Source organism: Triplophysa rosa, unplaced genomic scaffold (genome assembly GCF_024868665.1).
Source record: "Triplophysa rosa unplaced genomic scaffold, Trosa_1v2 scaffold16_ERROPOS7159779, whole genome shotgun sequence".
Classification (NCBI taxonomy): Eukaryota; Metazoa; Chordata; class Actinopteri; order Cypriniformes; family Nemacheilidae; genus Triplophysa; species Triplophysa rosa.
The window spans coordinates 5959-14020 of NW_026634173.1; positions in this window are offsets into that span (position 1 = coordinate 5959).

Genomic DNA, 8062 nt, shown 5'->3' on the forward strand with positions numbered 1-8062 from the left:
GAAGATGCACAAAGTAGTAAGTCGTAGTATGGAGAGGAGGAGGAGTAGTCGTCGTCTAGCTGAAGCAACTGATTGTTCTGTCTTATAAGTTTTGATAAAATGGAGGACCATGCGTATTGTGCACAAGCGCCGACAAAGCGTGAATCTCCATCGTCAAAGAAGCGCAAACGTGATGCTGCCAGACGAATTAGAGACAAATGGCAGCAGAAATCCAGGATAAACATCAGTGTATCTATTACCAGATGGAAGGCACTGTTGAAAGACAAATGTTTTCAAGGCGACGCCGAAGTTGCCTGTTTTCTGCTAGACCGGTAAGATAATTCAACATTTTCTATGTTTCCACATTTTCAATGTTTACCAAACACCTGTTTTGTTGAAACGGTAACGTTAGCATTTTATACAAATGGCCATAACCTCCGAATAATAATGTTTTTCCGTCCCTGCGGTACGTACTCCGGTTGTTCCTGACTTTACAAAGGGGGAGACAAACGTCTACTAACTTACACCTAACTGCCTATGTCGCTGTCAGATCAAACGCTTTGAACAGCGTTGCTATTTACGATTAGCTAACTTTAGTTACTTCACTACTCTCAGCGTGTACTAGATAGCACGCAAGAAATATATCTAATTATAGAATTGTAACAGTAACTTTCGCAATAGAATACATGTTAAATGATTAATTACGTTAATATATTGCCTTACCTTTGTAAAGAAACATCGTTGCTTGTATCACTGCTATCAGCTGTCTCAGTAGACGACATCTTTTTTTACTGTTGCGGCCACCGTCGTAATTCGAAAGGGAGGGGTGGGCAAATGACTCAGAGATTCGTTGCAAAACTATAATACAATGCTAGTGGCCGCTGATTTTCAAGAACTGCGCCTTAATTAGAATAATATTATATATTAATATAAATAATAATAATATATAATATAACAAATCCTTAAGGGGGGCCACAGGAGGTCACAAGCCAGTGTACTTTTTGTGCCGGTCCCAAGCCCGGATAAATAGAGAGGGTTGTGTCAGGAAGGGCATCCGACATAAAACTTTTGCCAAATCAAATATGCGAATCACTAACATGACTTCCATACCGGATCGGTCGGGGCCCGGGTTAACAACGACCGCCATCGGTGCCGTTGACCTACAGGGCACTGGTGGAAATTGGGCTACTGTTGGTCAAAGGAGAGGAGGAAGGCGTGTCCGTAGGCAGAGAGAGAAGAGGAAAGGCAGGAGTTTCAGACTGAAAGTAGGGACTTTGAATGTTGGTACGTTGACAGGTAAAGGCAGAGAGCTGGTAGATATGATGCAGAGGAGGAAAGTCGACATTCTGTGTGTCCAGGAGACCAGGTGGAAAGGGAGCAAGGCTAGAAGCATTGGAGCAGGGTTTAAACTGTTTTATCATGGTGCGGACAGGAAGAGAAATGGAGTAGGAGTGATCCTGAAGGAGGAGTGTGTGAAGAATGTTCTGGAGGTAAAGAGAGTGTCAGATAGGTTGATGAGTCTGAAGCTGGAAATCGAAGGTGTGATGTTGAATGTTGTCAGTGCTTATGCTCCACAAGTAGGTTGTGAGCAAGAGGAGAAAGACAGATTCTGGAGCGAGTTTGAGGAAGTGATGCAGAGTGTTCCCAGAGGTGAGAGAGTGGTGATAGGCGCAGACTTTAATGGACATGTTGGTGAAGGGAATAGTGGGGATGAGGAAGTGATGGGCAGGTTTGGTCTTCAGGAAAGGAACCCAGAAGGACAGAGGTTGGTAGACTTTGCTAAAAGTATGGAGATGGCTGTGGTGAACACGTACTTTCAGAAGAGGCAGGAACACAGGGTGACATATAAGAGTGGTGGCAGGAGCACACAGGTGGACTATATTTTATGTAGACGCTGTAATCTGATGGAGATTAGCGATTGCAAAGTAGTGGTAGGAGAGAGTGTAGCTAGACAGCATAGGATGGTGGTGTGTAAGATGACTCTGGTGGTGAGGAAGATGAAGAGAGCAAAGGCAGAGCAGAAGACAAAGTGGTGGAAGTTGGAAAAGGAAGAGTGCCGTGTTGTTTTCAGGGAAGAGTTGAGACAGGCTTTAGGTGGTCAGGAGGTGCTTCCAGATGACTGGACTACTACAGCCAAAGTGATCAGGGAGACAGGTAGGAAGGTGCTAGGTGTATCATCTGGAAGGAGAAAAGAAGACAAGGAGACTTGGTGGTGGAATGAGGAAGTTCAGGAGAGTATCCAGAGGAAGAGGTTAGCTAGGAAGAAGTGGGACAGTGAGAGGACGGAGGAAAGTAGACAGGAATATAGGGAGATGCAGCGTGAGGTTAAGATAGAGGTTGCAAAGGCCAAACAGAAAGCTTATGAGGATATGTATGCAAGGTTAGATAGTAAGGAAGGTGAGAGGGATTTGTATCGGTTGGCGAGGCAGAGGGATAGAGATGGAAAGGATGTGCAGCAGGTTAGAGTGATTAAAGATAGAGATGGAAATGTGTTAACAGGTGACAGGAGGGTGAGGGAAAGATGGAAGGAGTACTTTGAGGAACTGATGAATGAGGAAAATGGCAGGGAGAGAAGAGTAGTAGAGGCAAATATTGTTGAGCAGGAAGTAGAAAGGATTAGCAAGGGTGAAGTTAGGAGAGCTTTGAAGAGGATGAAGAGAGGAAAGGCGGTTGGTCCGGATGACATACCAGTGGAGGTATGGAAGTGTCTAGGAGAGATGGCAGTAGAGTTTTTAACTAGGTTGTTCAACGAGGTCTTAGAGAGTGAGAGGATGCCTGAGGAATGGAGGAGAAATGTTTTGGTGCCGATTTTTAAGAACAAGGGAGATGTGCAGAGTTGTGGAAACTATAGAGGTATTAAGCTGATGAGCCATACAATGAAGTTGTGGGAAAGAGTAGTGGAAGCAAGGCTAAGGGGAGAAGTGAGCATTTGTGAGCAGCAGTATGGTTTCATGCCAAGAAAGAGCACTACAGATGCGATATTTGCTTTGAGAAGGTTGGTGGAGAAGTACAGAGAGGGTCAGAAAGAGCTGCATTGTGTCTTTGTAGATTTAGAGAAAGCGTATGACAGGGTGCCAAGAGAGGAGCTGTGGTATTGTATGAGGAGGTCTGGAGTGGCAGAGAAGTATGTTAGAGTGGTGCAGGATATGTATGAGAGCAGTAGGACAGTGGTAAGGTGTGCGGTAGGTGTGACAGAGGAGTTCACGGTGAAGGTGGGACTGCATCAAGGATCGGCTCTGAGCCCCTTCTTGTTTGCGGTGGTGATGGACAGGCTGACAGATGAGGTCAGACAGGAATCTCCATGGACTATGATGTTTGCGGATGATATTGTGATCTGTAGTGAGAGCAGGGAGCAGGTGGAGGAAAGTCTAGAGAGGTGGAGGTTTGCTCTGGAGAGAAGAGGAATGAAGGTTAGTCGCAGCAAGACAGAATACATGTGTGTGAATGAGAGGGATCCAAGTGAAACAGTGAGGTTACAGGGAGAAGAGGTAAAGAAGGTGCAGGATTTTAAGTACTTAGGGTCAACAGTACAGAGTAATGGGGAGTGTGGAAAAGAGGTGAAGAAGCGTGTGCAGGCAGGTTGGAATGGGTGGAGAAAAGTGTCAGGTCTGTTGTGTGATAAAAGAGTACCAGCAAGAATGAAAGGAAAGGTGTACAGGGCAGTAGTGAGACCAGCGATGTTGTATGGTTTGGAGACAGTTGCACTGAGGAAAAGACAGGAGGAAGAGTTAGAGGTAGCAGAGCTGAAGATGTTGAGGTTCTCTTTGGGAGTGACGAGGATGGATAGGATCAGGAATGAGTACATCAGAGGGACAGCACATGTGAGATGTTTTGGAGACAAAGTTAGAGAGACCAGGTTGAGATGGTTTGGACATGTTCAGAGGAGGGAGAGTGAATATATCGGTAAAAGGATGCTGAGGTTAGAGCTGCCAGGCAGGAGGCCGAGAGGAAGACCAAAGAGGAGGTTTATGGATGTAGTGAAGGAGGACATGAAGGTAGTCGGTCTGAGAGAAGAGGATGCAGGGGATAGGGCTAGATGGAGGCAGATGATTCGCTGTGGCGACCCCTGAAGGGAACAGCCGAAAGGAAAAGAAGATATAATATTAACAATAACCAGAGGTTTGAGACTTACCCTATTTAGATTGGTCAGACAACATATAGTATGTGCTGTTCTAAACGGAAACATTAGCCCCTACAGTCTAATTACACTTAAACGAATGCCAAGTAAATAGCCGGAGCTCTAAAATCTCAGCCGGCGTGCCGCAATACTCCACCTAATACAGGATTCTAGTCCGTCACTAACCTGAACGTCGTTTTGCGGTAACAAAGGCTATAGCGTGATCTACTAAAGTTTATAAACTCAGAACAATACAGAATGAATTCAAACACAACAATTTATTAGCCAGGTAAGGGAAGCATAATTCAATATCCAATTCAAGGTTCAATTCAATAATCAATGGCAATCAATATAATTCAATAACAAATAATAGAAAATCATAAGAAATAAAGCGAAGAGAAGTTCAATGTTGCATACCTGCAAGAGACGACACACAGGAATTTGTGCGGGAGATCTGGCTACAGATTCCCTCATATTTTTGTCAACTTCCCTTAAATACCAAAGCAGAACAAAGCATTATGGAAATATTCTTTAGAGTTAGGAATTTGGCTTGTGATCCCTGGGGCTGTACTTAATCTGCATACAGTAGGTGATTGGTGAAAGTTACCAAATGTGTGAGAAATGTTCCAGCACTGAGGGAAGTTTTTTAAGTTCTTACAAAACTTTGTCATTACATTATGGGAGTGAGACCATTGTACCAGTTGCTCAGAAATGTTCTTTGTTTATCAGGAGAAGAATAATGTCTCTGGTCGGGACATCTTGGCTCCGACCTTACACAGTCTTGTCTCATTGTTCCAAGGTTACCACAGTGAGCAGGATGCAGTTCATGGCCTGACCTGATGGTAGAGCGGAGAATGGGAAGCGGCGACCTGACTAGAGCTGAGATGATAGAGCTGGATAAAGAAGGACGCGGTCACCTGACACGTCTTCACCACAAAATTTAAAATGTCATTAGATTATTAATGATAATATTAAACTATAATTTACCTTATTAGTAATTAAGTAGCTGCTTTAGAATTTTAAAGTTTTACTTAATTAATATTGCATATAGGAATTTATAGTCTGTTATATTTGACCTGTGCTTCTCTCTCCTTTATCTTAAATGTGTGCTCTCACTGGCGTGTGTGTGTGTGTGTGCGCGTGTCCGTGTGTGTGTGTCTGTGTATGTGTGTTAGTACGTGTGCATATTGTGTGTGTGGAGTATTTTGTATGTGGGTGGGTGTGTCTGTCTTCTGTGTTTTCACCTTTTTCTTGTTTTTGCAGGTACAACTTTAATTGTTTTGCTTATAGTCAATATGTCTTATGTGCAGCTGCTTTGTAACAATGAAAATTGTAAAAAGCGCTATAAATAAAGTTGAGTTGAGAGTTGAGAGTTGAGGATGAGGGAATTGAATACTGGATCAGACTTTTCGGAGAACTCAAGGATAAAGGACTTTTCACGGGTGATGTTTTGGACAAAGCTTTATCACAGTTCTCATTCATGTCAACCTTTCAGGTAATAGGCTTTTTGTTTTTGAACACAAATTAAAACACTCAAACTTAAATACTCATTGGAACCAATGCATATTATCAAAGGGATATGCAAAAAGGCTAAGTCAAACGTGTAACAACCACTCAGCGCATAACTGCACTCGATTACTATGAATCATCATTATTGATCTCGTTATGTTGTGGCTATTGTCTATTGATTTACATTGTGCATCCGTGGCCAAATGTATTGGCAGTAGCCTATAAATTCTGTGTTTTGCAAAGTTTCTGCTTAAGCTGTTGTGGTGTTGATTCACATTGTTTAAAGATTATTATGCAGAGTAATCCGATGCATTTTAAACAATTGCAAAATAAGCAACTCCCCAGATGTCAATCCCATATAGAGAACCTGTGGACATTCTTCAAACAGTGAGTGGACAAGCAGAAGCCCCAAAATTGTGATCATCTCAGAGCACTAGTAATAAGCAAAAAAGGTTCGCCATCAGTCATGATTTGGCCCAGAAGCTAATATCCAGCATGCCAGAGCGAATTACAGAGGTTATAAAAAACAAGGCCCAACACGTAAATATTGACTCATTTCACATGTTATGTTTTTGCCAATAAACACCTTTAAAACTTAAAGGTGCGATGACGTGGTGTTGTTTATTGTTTTATACTGTTGTACGAGGTCTACTTACGTTTGCGTGGTTTTTACATTCAAAATCAATAAGTAATAGGCTATTTTCTACCCAGGTTTTGAGGCCAGCTCTGAAAACGCTTGGTTTTAATGGGCGTGCCGCATTGAAGACTTTATAAGTAAACACCCACCTGTCAGGGATTGGTGAGGTGCAAGGACAGAGGACCCAGGCGCAGACAGCGGGCAAGTGCGCCGAGCTCGGAACCGGCTCGAGCCCAGAGCACACCCCCCAAAGGCATGATAAAGTGGGACAGCAGCCGGAGTACGCATAACCCCCCAAGACGCGATGCTAGGCGCTGCGGAGGTGGTGACCTGCGTTCGGGAAGAGATGATAGGATGAGGGCTCCTTAGGAGATGAGGTTGAGCTGAGACAAGAATGGGGTAGGGGTTCCTCGGAGGATGGTTGAGACTGATATGCAGTGAGGGTGCCTGCTGGAGTGATGAGAAGTTGGAATCCGTGAGCGGCTGGGATTAGTGCACGTAGAGGTTGTAAATATGGGGATTTCAGAAACCATAAATGAACATGGCTTCGTGGGTGTCCCTGGGGTTAAGCCTGATACTGGAAGGAGGCGACTGAAGGAGGGAGCCAGCTGCAATAGTGGAGGCTCCTGCTGGGGTGAACGCTGCTGTGATTCTTGCTTCCGTAGAAGTTGTAGGCGGCAGAATGCGAGACTGAAGCACTGGCCTCTGCGGAGGCGATCGCTGCTGCGACGCTGGCTTCGACGCCTTAGATGGAAGCACTGGCCTCTGCGGAGGCGATCGCTGCGGCGACACTGGCTTCAGCGCTTGAGATGGAAGCACGGGCCTCTGCGGAGGCGATCGCTGCGGCGACGCTGGCTTCTGCGCTTAGATGGAAGCTCGGGCTTCTTGGATGCTTCTTGTCGCGGCGCTTGCTTTCATGCTTGAAATGGAAAAGCTGGCCTCGGCTGAGGCTGTGGCAATGTTGGCTTCTATGCTTGAAATGGAAGTGCTGGTCTCTGCCCAGGTAGTCGCTGCGGCGATGCTGGCTTTCCACGCTTGGGATGGAAGTGCTGACCTCTGCTGAGGCGGTCGCTGCGGCTATGCTAGCTTCCACGCTTGAGATGGAAGTGCTGGCCTCTGCTGAGACAGTTGCTTGCCGTGATGCTGGTGTCTACGCTTGAGATGGAAATGCTGGCCTCTGCTGAGGCGATCGATGCAGCGACTCTGGCTTCGACGCTTGAGATGGAAGCACTGGCCTCTGCGGAGGTGATCGCTGCGGCGACTCTGGCTCTGACGCTTGAGATGGGAGCACTGGCCTCTACGGAGGCGGTCGCTGCGGCGATGCTGGCTTCTGTGCTTGAGATGGAAGCACGGGCCTTTGTGGAGGCTGTCGCTGCGGTGATGCTGGCTTCTACGCTTGAGATGGAAGCAAGGGCCTCTTGCGGAGGTGGTGTTATGGTGATGCTGGCTTCTATGCTTGAGATGGAAGCACGGGCCTCTGATGAGGTGTTCGCTGTGGCGGTGCTGGCTTCAGCTGTGATGTCTGATGCGGTGTAGCGCGAGATGCTATCGCTGGCCTCTGCGGAAGCGTTCGCTGTGGCGATGCTGGCTTCTGCGCTTGGGATGTAAGCATGAGCCTTTGCGGAAGCGGTCGCTACGGCGAAACTGGCTTCTGCGCTTGAGATGGAAGTACGGGCCTCTGCAGAGGCGGTCACTGCGGCGATACTGACTTCTACGCTTGAGATGGAAGCACTGGCCTCTGCGGAGGCGGTCGCTGCAGCGATACTGGCTTCTACGCTTGAGAGGGAAGCACGGGCCTCTGCAGAGGCGGTCGCTGCGGC